The sequence below is a fragment of the Balaenoptera physalus genome (assembly GCF_965194825.1).
Source record: "Balaenoptera physalus genome assembly, chromosome: 5".
NCBI lineage: Eukaryota > Metazoa > Chordata > Mammalia > Artiodactyla > Balaenopteridae > Balaenoptera > Balaenoptera physalus.
Window position 1 is genome coordinate 5134020 of NC_138884.1, and position 15767 is coordinate 5149786.

Sequence of the window (15767 nt, forward strand, 5' to 3'; positions counted from 1 at the left end):
GCAAACTTCTTGGTGTTGGAATCCTTTGTTCTTGCAGCCATCCATATAAGTCAGGTCACGATGTTCCTGTAAACCTCCAGGACAGATGTTACTCTGTGTTCTGCAACTTTTTATCTCTATATGAGTGCAAAAGTGTTACACATTTAAAGGTCAGAGCCTTGAGAATGGGCTACCCTATATATTTCAGGCTATAGGCAACATTCTTAACTTGTAGCAAAAGCAAAGGAAAACAAAGGTTAAAGTAAAAGAAACAGATCCAATATGGAGTCAGATTTGTTCTTTCCTGTTACACCATGGCCATCAAGATTCAACCTCATCTCTGCAATTATGTTATTTAAAAATTGTTGTATAAATGAAATCATGAAATATGTGTTTGTGATTGGCTTTTTTCACTCAGCTTAGTTTTCTTGAAAGGCACTCAAGTTCGGCGTATCAGTAGTTTGATCCTTTTTTTTGCTGCGGAATATTCTTCCACAGTTTGTTAAATCATTCATCCATTGAAGAATATTAAATAAATTTTCTGTTTTGGGCAATTATAAATAAAGCTGCTATGAACTTTGATGTATAGGTGTAAAAAGCTTTCAGTTCTCTGGGATAAATGCCCAAGAGTACAATTCCTGGGTAATTTGTTATGATCATTTTTAATTTTAAAATAAACTGTCAAATACTTTCCTGACTTACTGTACAATTTCACATTCAAACCAGCAATGTATGAGTCATTCAATTTTGACAAATCCTTACCAGCTTTTGGGGTTATCACTATTTTTTAATTTAGCCATTATGATAGCTGTGTAGTGATATTATGATTTTAATTTCTATTTTTCTAAACGTTAGTGATGTTGAAGATCTTTCCATATGCTTTTTTGTCATCTGCGTATTCTCTTCAGTGAAATATCTGTTCATGTTTTTTGCTTGTTTTCTAGGTAAATTGTTTGTTTTATTAATACTGAGCTTTAAGAATTCTTTACACATTCTACGTATAAATCCTCTGTCAGATGTAGGATTTGCAAATGTTTTCTCCCAGTCTATAATTTGCTTTTATATCTTAGGGTTTTTTACAGAACAAAGTTTTAATTTTGATAGTTTCAATTTATCTATTTTTCCTTTTATGGATCATACTTTTGGTGTCAAGTGTAAGACTTTTTGCCCCACATATTTTCTCTTATGCTTTTCCTAAATGTCGTATGTTTTTATTATTATGTTTTATATTTGATCCATTGTCCATTTTGAGTTATTTTTGTATAAGGTGTCATATCAAGGTCAAGGTTTATTTTGCCTATAGTTGTCCAATTGCTCCAGCACAACTTGTTGAAATTAAATTGCTCTGCCCCTTTGTCAAAATTAATTCTAGTTTCTCTGTTCTGTTACAGTGATTTATGTCTTTCTCTCCAACAGTACCACACTGCCTTGATTACTCTCCTCCATGCTGGGAAAAGTATTTCTTCTCACTTTATTCTTCTTTTCCTTTCTTTTTTAAAAAAATCTATTCTAGGGATTTCCATAAAATTTTTAGAATAAATTTGTCCATATTTAAAATAAAAAACGTTGTTGATTTTTTGATAGGAACTTTTGGTGGTGAGCACACTGTAGTGTATAAAGAAGTCAAAATATAATGTTGTACACATAAAACATATATAACATTATAAGCCAATATTACCTCAAAAAAAAAAAAAAAAACTCTACAAAAATTGGGGATAAACCCCTAGAGTTCAGTTTAAGGACAACTGATGTCTTTACTATGCTGTGTCTCCCAATCAAGGAACATAATATGCCTTTTCTAGTATTTATGACTTCTTTGATTTTTTCTTCAATATTTTGTTCTTTTCTACATATAGATTCTATGCAAGTGTTGTTAGATTTATTCCTCATATTTCATTTTCTCTGGAGCAATTGTAAATGGTATTGCAGCTTTAATTTTAGTCTTCACTAGTTAACTGTAAATACAGAGAAATGCAATTTGTGCATAATTGATTTGTGCATATTGATCTTGTATCTTATGACCATACTGAATTCACTTATTAGTTCTAACAACTGTTTTGCAGATTCCTTGGAATTTGCTACATAGAAATCATGTTATTTGAATATTTCTCCTTTCATCTCCATTAATTTTCACTTTTTTATAGAATAGTTTTATTGAGATATAATTCAAATGCCATAAAACTCAGTCATTTAAGTGTGCAATTGAATAGTTTTAATATATCTTAGCTGTGCAAATACGATCATAATCAATCACAGAACACTTTCATCACCCTAAAGCACTTGAATGGGAATATTCAAGTATACAGTACAGGACTGTGAACTATAATCACCATTCTATACATTAGATCTCCATAAATTTTTTTTCTTATCACTGGAAGTTTGTACCTTTTGACAAATATCTTCTAATCCCCCCCCAATCCCCCAACCCCAGTCCCTGGTAAACACCATATAATCTCTGCTTATATGGATTCCACATATATGTGAAATCATACAGAGTTTGTCTTTCTCTGTTTCATATCACTTAGCATAGTGCCCCTGATGTTCTTCTTTTTTTATGATTCATATTATTCCATTGTGTGTGTGTGTGTGTGTAGCATTTTTTAAATCCATTCATTTGTCCATGCACAGTTAGTCTTTTTCCATACCTTGGCTATCATGAATAATGCTGCAGTGAACATAGGGGTCCATATATCTCTTCAAGACAGTGATTTCATTTCCTTTGGATATATACTCAGATGTGGAAATGTTGGGTCATATCATAGTTCTATTTTTAATTTTTTGAGGAAAATCCATACTATTTTCTATAGTGGCTGCACCAATTTACATTCTCACCAAAAGTGCAAGAGGGCTCAGTTTGCTCCACATCCCTGCCAATACTTGTTAGCTCTTGTCTTTTTGATAATAGCCAATCTAACAGGTTTGAGGTGATAACTCATTGTGATTTTGGATTGCATTTCCCTGATGATTGGTGATGTTGAACATCTTTTCATTTACTTTCTGGCCATTTGTAGGTTTTCTTTGGAGGAAAGTCTAGTTATGTCCTTTGCTCATTTTTCTAAAATCAAATTATTTATTTTTTTATTAAGTTGTATGTGTTCCTTATATATTTTGTATATTAAACCCTTATCAGATTTGCAAATATTTTCTTTCATTGTTTGTTGATGGTTCCCTTTGCTGTGCAGAAACTTTTTTTATTTTGATATAGTTCCACTTATTTACTTGTGTTGCTTTTACTTTTGGTGTCAGTTTCAAAAAATCATCACAAAGACTGATATCAAGGAACTTACTGCCTATGTTTATTTCCAGGATTTTTATGGGTTCAGTTCTTGCATTCAAGTCTTTAACCTACTTTGGTTAATTTCCGTTTATGGTGCTAGATAGTAGTCTGGTTTCATTGTTTTTGCATGTGACTGTTCAGTTTTCTCAACATGACTTATTGAATAAGACTGTATTCTTGGCTCCTTTGTTGTAAGTTAATTGACCATCTATGCATGTGTTTATTTCTGGGCTCTATATTCTGTTTCATTGACCTATGTGTCTGTTTTTATGCTGAAGCCATCCAGTTTTATTATTATAACTTTGTAATATACTTTGAAATAAGGGAGTGTGATGCCTTCAGCTTTGTTCTTTCTCAAGATTGCTTTTGTTATTCAGGGTCTTTTTTGGTTCCATGCAAATTTTAGGATTGTTTGTTGTATATCTGTAAAAATTGCCATTGGAATGTTGATAGCAACTGTATTGAATCTGTAGATTGCTTTGTGTACTATGGACATTTTAACAATATTAATTCTGCCAATCCATGAGATCAGAATATCTTTCCACTTATTTGTTTCTTCTTCAGTTTGCTCCCTTAATGTCTTATATTGATAGATTTCAGTGTATAGGGCTTTCAGTTCCTTGGTTAAATGCATTCCTAGGTATTGTTTTCTTTTTGATGAAATTGTAACTTAGTTTTTCTTAATTTCTCTTTCTGATAGTTTGTCATTAGTGCATAGAAATGCAACAGACTTTTGTATATTGATTTTGTGTCATGCAACTTTTGAATTCCTTTATTAGCTCTAACAGTTTTTTGGTGGAGTCTTTAGAGGTTTCTCTGTATAATATCATGTCACCTTCAAATAGCAACAATTTTACTTCTTCCTTTTCTACTTTCTCCAATTCTAATAATTTGTTTCAGTGCATTGAAGTTACTGGCTGATTTAATTTCCATATTCCAATACAGATTTATACAACTTCCTTTTATTGCCATTGCCAGACATATTACAATTCTATGTTTTAAGACCAACAATAAAACTACAGCCATTGTCTGATACAATTTATTTATAAATCAAGAGAAAAGGGAGTGCATATGCATTTATACTGTATTTAATAATTATATGATAACCATTACCATGCTTTTAATTTTTTTTCTTGTAGATTCAAATTACTGTCTGGGGTCTCATGCTGTTATTCTGTAAAACTTCCTTTAGAATTTCTTTTAAGTTAGTTCTTCAAGCAAAAATATTATCTCAGTTGTGTTTATCTGGGAATGTTTTATTTTGCTCTATACTGTATTTTGAAATAAAGCTTTGCTGGATATAAAATTCTTTGTTGACAGTTATTTTCTTTCAGCATTTTGAATATGTCTTACTGTCTTCTGGCTGATCTTGCAGAAGCAAAAGTGAGTGGTGGTGTGAAGCGAGATCTTAATTCCCTGTGCAGGAACTGAACCTGGGTTGCCAGATGAAAACCAGGAATTCTAGCCATCACACCCCCTGGCTCTTGCCCCCAGTGAAAAATGCATTTCTCACAGAGGCGAAACTGTAAAAACAGGTACAAAGTTTATTAGATACATAGCACAACAACAAGTGAGAAAGCACACAGAGAAACAGTTTGTTTTGTTAAGACAGAGCAAGGCAGAGATACACACCCAGATAGAAAGGGTGTAGGCGTCCCCCCAATGAGGAGGAGTGCCGTATGAGGTGGTTAAATCATTTATGTAAGGCAGTACTTCCGGGTCTTTGTTTACTTTTAGCCAATTATCTGGTTTCTTTTTCCACACCTATCCTGCCCTAGGACCCTCCCCAACATGGGTGTGCAACTTTTTTCCAAGATGAATTACAGCCCAGAGGCATATGGGATGGCCTTAGCATCACATATTATGGGGTGGTGCCTCCTCCTTTTTGGCGCCCAAGGAGGCTTTCTGCACGTGTGCAATGTTTCCCTTGACCCAAGGATGGGAAATGTATGACTTCTTGATCTTTTAACAGGGTTTGGTCCCTCTCTGTCCCTGCCATAAAAGTGTCCAATGTCCATTTATTTATCCTATTTCTGTTGCTGGTTTTTATATCCAGGTGCAGACCTTGAAATATAGACAGGAGTCCAGCCATAAATATGTAATCCTGGAGTCTGTCTCTTGCTTCAGGAAATGTAAACAGGGGGCTGGTCATGAATGTCCAGCATGGAACCCATCTTCTTCTCACCCCAGGAGGTGTGAACAGGAGGTCAGTTGTAAATGTTTAGCCGGAGCCCATCTATCTCCTGCCTCATGGCCTCCATTGTTTGTCATAATGCATCACTCTTAATCTTACTGGTGTTCCCATAAATAACATGTCATTTTATTCTTCTTGTTTCAAAGTATGTCTCTTTGTTACTGGCTTTCAAAACTTTTACTGTGGCATGCCTGCATGTGGATATTTTTGCATTTGTACTATTTGGATTTTACTGACCTTCTTAGATGTGTAGATTAATGTTTTCCATCAAATTTGGGAATTTTCAACTCTTATTTCTTCATTTTTTTTCTTTTCTTCCGTTAATACCATTACACATATTTTAATGTCTTTAGTGATGTTCCATGTTTATCTTAGACTGTTCATTTGTTTTTATTTTCTTTTGTCTCATTCTTAGTATTGCATAATCATTATGAATCTACTTTCAGTGAATTTTTTTTAGTTACTGTACTTTTCAACTCCAGAAATTCAGCTTTTTAAAAAAATTTCTATCTCTTTATTGATATTCTGTCTTTGATTGATAGAACATTGTTACTATATTTTCCTTTGATTTTTTTAAAGCATAGTTTCCCTTAGTTCTTTGATCATATTTATAATGGCTACTTTGAACTCTTTGCCTGTTCAGTGCAACAGTTGGGGCCACTCAAAAACATTTTCAGTTGTTTGTTTGTCCCTCCCTTTGTATCACATTTTCATTTTTCTTGGTATGTACAATTTTTTGTTGTTTTTAAAAGCAAGGTATTTTAGGTAATATATTGTAGCAAATACATATACCCTCAACAGAACTTCTTGTCGTTTGCTTATTTATTCATTTATGACTTTATTGAACTATTAAAGTGAAACCCACACAAGTTAAAGCCTTTGATACTACTACACAGAGGATGTGGCCTTTAGCATTTCCACAATCATCCTTGAATGACATTGGTTTCAGCAGGGTTCTCTTAGACTATTTCTTTGTCTAATCTCTGTGTTAATCTGTCTGTCTCCTTTGTATCACACAAGGCTATTAGGCTCTACAAATTGCTGGCTGAATTCACTATTTTTTTTTTTTTTAACATCTTTATTGGAGTATAATTGCTTTACAATGGTGTGTTAATTTCTGCTTTATAACAAAGTGAATCAGTTATACATATACATATCTCTTCCCTCTTGCATCTCCCTCCCTCCCACCCTCCCTATCCCACCCCTCTAGGTGGTCACAAAGCACCCAGTTGATCTCCCTATGCTATGCGGCTGCTTCCCACTAGCTATCTATTTTACATTTGGTAGTGTATATATGTCCATCCCACTCTCTCACTTTGTCCCAGCTTACCCTTCCCCCTCCCTGCATCCTCTACTGTTTCAACAAATTCTGGGGGCAACTTGCTCAAAAGTCTGCTCAAATTACATTCAGGGTTTTTGGCAGAGGCAGTTTCTGATGTTCATCTTTGTGATTTGCTCTGAACCCAGGAGGGCTCTTCTTAGCTATGCCTTTCTCTGATTCTCTCTAGTAAACTTATTGGCCTACAATTTACCGTGTAAACTTTTTTTTTTTAAGGAAGAGTCTGTCAAACAAATAATTTCTTTATTAATACAGACTATTAATACATACCCACAAACTATAAAGTGCTAAGAAATTTAAATGTCTAAGTTATAGCAAACTGCTGGCAATCCAACATCCTGGGTCCTCAGAATGCCTGAGGGAGACTGCAACAGCTGAGGCATCCATGGTGGAGGAGGCGTCTTCAGAGGTGAAGGGGTCCAGGTGTAACAGCTTTTCAAGTTCCCTTTCCTCATTGAGGGTCATGAGAGGAGCTCCATTCAAGGGGAGGTATGTGATCTGGTGCTCTTCAGGCAGGTCAAAACTCTCAAAATCCAGTGGATTGAAGGGAAAGAATTTTTGTTTCTAGATAAGTGTCATTTGAGGTAGGAAAGGAGCTTTTTGCTTTAATGGTCTTCTCTGTCATCTTTTTGGTAGAGAAGTTTGTCGATTTGTGTTTGAGGGATCCATTAGCCTTTACCGACTTTTCTGTAGCCCTGTTGACCATTCCCAAAGCCTTTCTTGCAGCTTTAGGTAATGCTGTGGAGCATCTAATATGTTGCCAACATGTGGTGTTGAAACCTGAGGTCTCCCATCTAAAGTTTACTGAAGACCCAGACCCCAGCTTCACCTTGTAAATTGTAAGTGGAGTTACCAGCCCTCACTAAATGGCTTACAATTCACATCCTCATTGTTTTTAAGAATGCTCTTTAACCTCAATTTCCTTACACTCTGTTTCAAATAAAGTCAGTTCTTTTGTGGGTGATTTTGGAGTTACATCTGTTCTTATGGCCTCCTTCTCCTCTTGTGGCAAATATCTGGTTACTCTCTGGAACTAGGGGTGGGGACAGTAATTCACCTTTCTTGGGTTACACTAGGCTGGTGGTATGGTCTCTAGAGTTCTTGAATTTTTTCTCCTTGCCTGAAACTCCAACTTGCAAGTAAGTTGGGCCAGCATTGATCAAGGTCCCAGTATTTTCAGCTTGTCTCAATTAGGGTAGATTCTCTGCCCTATGAGTGGGCTCCTATGGACATTCAGTTCTTTTGTTCAATACATCAGATAATATCCATTTTATAATATGTAACTTAAGTTGTATAGTAATTTTGTCCAGCATGGTCAAGAGTTTAGTCTCTGCTTGCAGCCAGTAGCAAAGAAGAAATTACTTTTCATCTAAAGAATATTTTTCTGGCCCAATATGACATCTATATACTCAAAAACCCAGTAGGACTTACCAGAGGCTCTTCAAATACCACCTTATACTGAAACCCAGATCTTTTATGAATCAAATGAATACCTATCCCATTATCATTAATGCTTATTTAAGATCTTTTACAATAATATTAAGCTCTGAAATTTAAATGTGCTTACCATAAGGTCTATAGGTTACTGCCCCCCATACCTAGATATATTGTACACACTTCCCATAATATAACTTTTCCCACAGTCCCCTGTGTTATGTGTATTTCTCCTAGACTTGCACTATTAAACATAATTTGACAGTTTTTACAAGTTAAAAGAATACATAGTAATAATAGGTCTTATGAAAAAAAAAATCCTAGGAGGGTTTAAAGCAGTAAATATTTTAAAGAACAAAAATTGAGTCTAGACATTTTCTGAGAGAATTCAAAAATACAATTTCTAAATAACATACTTCAGCATTTCAAGTATAAGTACATGTATTTATTTTTCTATTATAATTTTCTTTAAACAGTGTAACTTTTTTGGATGGTGGTACTCAGTCCAGATAATTATAACGAATATTACCAAAATTAGAAACTGAGCTAATAATGGAAGGAGAGGTTGAATATAGTTGGATAACACAGTGAAAAATTTATGCACAATACATACGAGTAAGATAAATCAAAGGCATATTTTTTCATGTTGGATGTTGGGGTAAGCATAAATTCATCACACAGTTAATAGAAATTTAAATAAAGTTGTAGATATTTTCAGGAATGAATGGTATACTTCTGATTTGATGAATTAATCTCAAAACATAAATACAGATTATCCCCAAATACACTGATATTTTGGGGGGATACTATAGGTGCAACATCTTTTATTTATTTCATATAAACATGCTTCTTGGGACAAGGCTAATATAAAGTGGACAATCTGCCTCTATAAACAACTAAAATATAATGTATGTTAATTTAGAGTTTAATTATATGTGAAAGGGATTAATCTTTAACATAACAAACATCATGTTTACATAACCAATTACATTTAATTTGAGATGGCAAATGTTTAAAAGACATCATCTATCCAAATGTTCATTATGTCTATTAACTCTAATACTTTAGAGAATTAGAGAATATTAAATAGAAAACACCTGCCTGAGTAGTGTTACTTTCAGTTATCACAGTTTAATAACATTCAAGGCATACATTTTTGCCAGAATGATTTGAGATTCTCAGAAAGTTAAACATATGCTCTATAGAGACCAAAAACTAGTTTGAGTCCAATTAAAATAGTAATCCAATCATCTCCCACATGTTTATTTACTGCCTAATATGTGCCTACCACATACAAGTCCTTTTTGGTTTGCTCTCCTTGCTCTCATTTGGTTGTATAATATGTATGTGTCAGATAGGTTTACATAGATAATAAACAGAAAATAAATTGTATAGCATGTTAGATATCAATTCAATTATGGAAATGAATATCAGCAAACGTGATAGCCATATTCTGGAAATTCTGGAAATTTTAAATAGGGTATTCAGAAATTCTCACTGGCAAGCAGCCATCTGAAGAATGTAAAGAGACAATTTGTATGAATGTCTGGGGAATAAGTACTCCAGGTAGAAGGACCAGCAAGTGTCAGGAGTGGTCTTTCAAAGGAAAAGACAGTTATGACTGGAGATGAATGGATGTGAAGAAAAGTGCTCATGTGATGCTCAGGTTATCAGAAAGCTAATGGGATACTACATCATGTCATTTCATGTAGACAATTTAAGAAAGTCCCAGGATCTGAAAGAACAGGGAAGTACCGTTTCCCACCCACTGCCCTGCTCACAAAACTGGAGTCACTCCAAGAGTGGGGAGCAACTATTTCCAGTACCAGTTCCAGACCTGTGGCTCAGATATTTTGCAGATCATAAGGACAGGGGAAAGACAGATCATAAGAACAGAGAGCAGCAGACCTATTCTCATAAAATTCTGACTTTATTTCCACAGTGTAAAGGAACTTAAAGTCTTTTTAAAAAACAATAGAGATTTTAGTGGTAACCAAATAAGAGGAAGCTGGTAGCCCCATATGGGTAACAAGCTAAATCACAGGTCAGCTAATTTTTCAGAGATAACCAGGAAGAGATGTTAAAGAAAACCAGATCATAACAAACCCCTAAGGCAGGCCTCAAAACTATCCCTGAATAGGAAACTGAATTTAACAGGAGCAGACTGGAGCAATTTGTCTCCCAGGACATTGTTGAAAACAACAACAAATTCAGTCAGCAATTCATGGAGCCTAACAGCTCAGTGTGATAACAACGGAGACAGACAGCTCAACAGAGACATCAGGCAAAGAAACAGTCAGAACTAACTCTGCTAAAACAATGTCATCACAGAGTCATTTTGCACATGCTCAGTGTTGTGGTCTCTGAGGAGTAACATCAGTCTTCACACTGCGGGCAAATCTGTATTTTACTACAATAGTCCAGCTAAGTAAGTAAACAGTATAACAGTAAACAAGGACAGCAACGAGCCCAGGGAGGAAGAGAGAATATCTAGATTTGATATAATATGTTATCAAAAATGTGTTGTTTTCAACAAAAGCTACAGCAAAACCATAGAACCGAGAAAGTGTGTCTCATACAAAAGCAAAGAAGCAGACACCAGAAACTGCTCAGTAGATGGTCCAGTAATTGCATTTAACAGGCAAGTCTTCAAAGCAGCCACTATAAATACGGTCAAAGAAAGAATGGAAACGATTCTTGACGAGTAAAGGAAGTTATGATGACAATAGCTTGTCCAATACAGAATATAAATTAAAAACTAGAATTGATTAAAAATAAACAAATAAAAATCCTGGAGTTGAGAATTACAATAAAAGAAAATAAAAATTTGCTAGAGTGGTTCAACATTAGATTTGAACTGATGGAAGAAAGAATAATCAACTTGAAGACAAAAGGATAAAGAATATGCAATTCAAAGAAAAGAGCTAAAAAGAATAAAAAGATTGCATCAAGATTCAGAGAAGGATATGACACTATTAATCATACCAATATATATAAAATGAGCATGGCAGAGGAAGAGGGAAAATGTTATTTAAAATGATAATAGCTGGGGCTTCCCTGGTGGCACAGTGGTTGAGAATCTGCCTGCTAATGCAGGGGACACGGGTTCGTGCCCTGGTCTTGGAAGATCTCACATGCCGCGGAGCAACTAAGCCTGTGAGCCACAATTACTGAGCCTGCGCGTCTGGAGCTTGTGCTGCGCAACGGGAGAGGCTGCGATAGTGAGAGGCCCATGCACCACGACGAAGAGTGGCCCCCACTTGCCACAACTAGAGAAAGCCGTCGCACAGAAACGAAGACCCAACACAGCCAAAAATAAATAAATAATAAATTAAAAATGCATATTCTAAAAAAAAAAAAGATAAGCATTTGATCTAAAAAAAAAAAAAGATAATAGCTGAACACATGCAAATGTAATAAAAGCAATAATCTACACATCAAAGAAGTTCTATAATGACCAAGTTGTTTAAATAAAAAGAGACCTAAACCCAGGCATGTCATAGTAAAAATACTGAAAGACAAAAAATAGTCAATTTTGAAAGCAGCAAGAGAATAACATGTCACATACATGAGAATCTCATTAAGAATTACAGCAGATTTCTCATCAGGAAAAATGAAGGCTAGAAGTTAGTGGGATGACACGTTCAAATTGCTAAAAGAAAAAAAAAAACTTTCTGTCAAGAATCTTATACCTGGCAAAACTTTCTTTCAAAAATAAAAGTGAAATAAAGACATTCTAAAATAAACAAAAATTGAGAGAAGTTCTTGATAGCAGACCCACCTACAAGAATGCTAAACAAATTTCTTGAGGCTGAAATCAAGTTACAACAGACAGTAATTTGGATCTACACACACACACACATAAACACACACTCACACACATATAGAGCACCAGTATGGACAATCACACAGTTAAAAAAGATATTATAAATGCCTATATCTTCTCCTGTCTTCTTTTAACTGACACATAAATTATTTATTTAAAAGTATATATACACATGTGTTATATATACACATTATATATAATGTATTGTAGGATCTGTCACATATGCTTATGCAATATATTTGACAATAAAACACAAAGGAGGTGAATAGGAGAAAAGCTGTACTGGAATAAGGAAATGGTAACATAGTAACTCTGCTACACAGGAACCAACAAAGGGGACCAGAAAAAATATATAATTGTTCTTCCTTTTCTGTTTATTTAAAAGACATACATTTACATAAAGTAAATAACAAAAAGTAGTACAAAATGAGGGAAGAGTGGTTAGAACTTTATGGGAGTAACATTTCTGTATCTCACTAGAATTAAGTTAGTATAAATCTGAAGTTGTTTTAATAAGATGTACCTAGTAAGCCCTAAAGCAACAATTACAAAAACGATTTTCTAAAGAGTGAAAAGATCATTAAAGGAATTGAAATGTTACTCTAGAAAATAGTCACGCAATTCAAAAGTAAGCAGTAAAGAAGAATAGGGGAACAGAAAAGACATGAGACCTATTAAAAAAAAATGTAATTCCTATGATAGTCATAATACATTTAAGGTAAATGGATTAAATAATCTAATCAGAATACAGATACAGTCAGACTGGACTCAAAAAGATCCAAATATATACTGTTAAAAGGAAACATATTTCAAATTGAAAGATACAAATATAAAATAAAAGGGTGAAAAAGATATTTATTCTAAAAGCAACAAGAAGAAGGCTGGAGCAGCTCTACTAATATCAGACAAATGAGAGTTTAATACAAAAAGTGTCCCTTTAAGTGTAAGTGGCATACAGTTCTTTACACGGTCCAGAGGACCAGGTTTCCTGCCCCTGCCCCAGCACCAGAACATCCTTTCTTCTCTCCTTTATTTACCTGTGTCTTGAGGCTGGGCGCTTGCTACTCCTCCCTCAGAGACAGAGGGTCTGCTTTTACTCCTCCTGAAACATTGGGTCCTTGCCTGTTCCGGGGGCGAGACAGATGGCTGCCCTGCCTTAGCGGCTTAATGTTTGGCTTCCTAGGGTACAAGAGTGTCAGCAAGGGGACAAGTCTTGCTCCCCACAGCAGATGGTCACCTTACACACACCAGGGTAGGTGTCTCCGATTTCCTGCCGGCCTTTCATCTTATGTGCTTAAAGGATTCTGAGTGTGGGAACTCCTCCTGTGTCTGAGCCTCGCCCCCTTCACCCCAGCCATTCCAAACTGATAAGGTGCCCTCCACATAGCCTGTAAGAATTTGTTAAACTTTCAGCTGATTTCGTGCCACCTGCTTTTTATGTAGGCCACCTCTTTCTCCCGTGCCGTGCCAAGGGCTAAATAATTCCTTATTCCTCATTAGAAATTAGTTTACCAGTTGACCTTGCACCCCCAGCTTTATGCTATGCTCAGGTGAAATTATGATGTTGGCAGTTTTCCAGGTTTTTCTCTTTATTAGAGTGGGAATAACTTTCTTTGCAGGTTTCTTCTTTCTAAGAAATGTCAGAGGCACCACATTATTTTTGAAGTATGTTGTTTTCATTTTCATTTTTATAAACAGAATCCACAGATTCTGCACCTCTCAATTTGATTCCTTTTTAAAGTGTTGTTTGTGAATAGTTGTATAATGTATATGCTTTCTTGTTTATTTACATATTTATAATTTCTTAAGTAGTTGAAAAATTATTTCTGTTTATTTTCAGTGAACTGAGAATGCTTTCTATATTATTTTTCTTTATTAAATTTGTGTCTGCAACTGTTTTTAAAATGTACTAGTAATTGTGAGAAAATATTAGAGAACTGATTTTTGCATGTATAAATACATGTATTTATATGCATATGTGTACATATGTATATATTCATTAGATCTTAGTATTACATTGCTAAGTGGTACTTAGTATTGCTATACATGTTTACATATCTTTATTTACTCCATCTAATAGAGTCTCCAGAATCAAGACACATTACTCTTTCTCTTTCTTTTATTTTCTTACTTCTCTGTAGTTCGTACTTTATACACATGGATGTTAATTAGTAGGTGTTGCATAAATACTTTGAAATTATGTCCTCATTTTGGTTCATTATAAAGAACACATGTATACAGGTGTGTAGAGGATGGAGATTCTGTGCTCTACAATCATTCCACAAACTTACACTAAAATCTTATATATAAAACATTTTATTTAAATCAATCTTGTCCTAGATTTAGGAGAAATTTAAAAGTACTAATGAGTTATGTTTGAATATTAAGATTTAATTCTCCATCCCAGATGCGTCCATTTTTGCATATGCCCAAATTGAGACACACACACACACCCCTGTGTGATGTTTAACTGCTGCTATGTAAACCTGCATGATGTATGGTACATTTGTACCAATATAGACAAAATGAAATCATGTAATATTTCTGTCAACAATCACATTTTTAAAACTATACAAAATTAACATACTGTATGTTCATATCCTTAATCTAATTGATATATTTACTTTTGCTCAACTTATAATAATTATTTCCCTAAAGGACAATTAATGTGTCAAAATGATGTGTAATGACCTAAAGAAAGTCATGAATACTACTTTATTCCCAAGATCAGATGTGGAGTGTTTGCTATGCTTTGGTAATAGTTCTGAACAAAGTATAGAACCTTAAATTAGAAGCAAAACTGGTTTGAAGGTAGGTGAATAAGCAGAGGCATAGTGTAGTAATTCAATGGTTATCCATTTGTGATATCTATATATTATCATGTGTGTAGAGTCCCTTTCTTGATTATCATGGGATTTTTCACTTGGACTTTGTAACACTGAAGAAGTATATAGAGCCAGGTGTAAAGGAACACTGTACTTTTTCATTGAAATGCAAAAAGAATTTATACACATGAATAAAACGAACATATTTCCAATTGAAGGAACCATATATTCTTTTGACATTGAGACAATTCTGAACTTCTTTTAAAAGTGGAAAATGTGTGTATAGAGATAGTCTTTGAAATATTTATCAAACATTAAAAGATAAATTTGGTATTTCAGTCTGTTCTTTCTCAGTTTCAGCCAAATTATACTACATGCAAAATTTAGTTATGGACTTGAACACAAGTCTCAAAACATTGAGAATTTTATCATTACTGTACTCTCGTATAAAAGAAAAATGGTGAAATCTTTTCTAATTCACCAATGGTTTGTTGCACATTACTGTAAAAGAGCTGTGCAGTGCCCATTATATTCCACAGAGGCAGGAATATTTTGTTGATGAATATTGTTGAAAAGCTGTGTGCTTTTCTATTTACTAATAGGACTATATCATTTATTAAATACAGACTAAAAAATCATGCTCATATGTTAAGATTTAGTCTTCTCAGAGGATGGGGAAAGTTACCGTGACTCAAGTCTACAACCGTGAATTTCTATAGCATGATTTTCAGAACATATTTCTGTGCATGAAGATTCCAAGGAGAGAAAAATGATATTAGAGTGTGTTTGGAAGAAAAGTGAAAATAGGCTTTTGATAAGGTGCTGCTTTTTTTCTCTTTACCCATTCACACAGGAACCGCTAAATGGTAGATGTATGGACAAGTGACATTAGA

General features: G+C 34.4%; 1 pseudogene across 1 annotated transcript; it reads right to left on the reverse strand.

Moving 5' to 3' along the window:
* Positions 1-625: 625 nt before the first annotated feature.
* Positions 626-13334, reverse strand: LOC309661479 (securin pseudogene; annotated as a pseudogene). Its single transcript has 2 exons — positions 13298-13334; positions 626-7583 (listed from the first exon to the last, which is right to left on the reverse strand). The product of its transcript is annotated as a securin pseudogene (transcript).
* Between the last annotated feature and the right edge of the window lie 2433 nt (positions 13335-15767).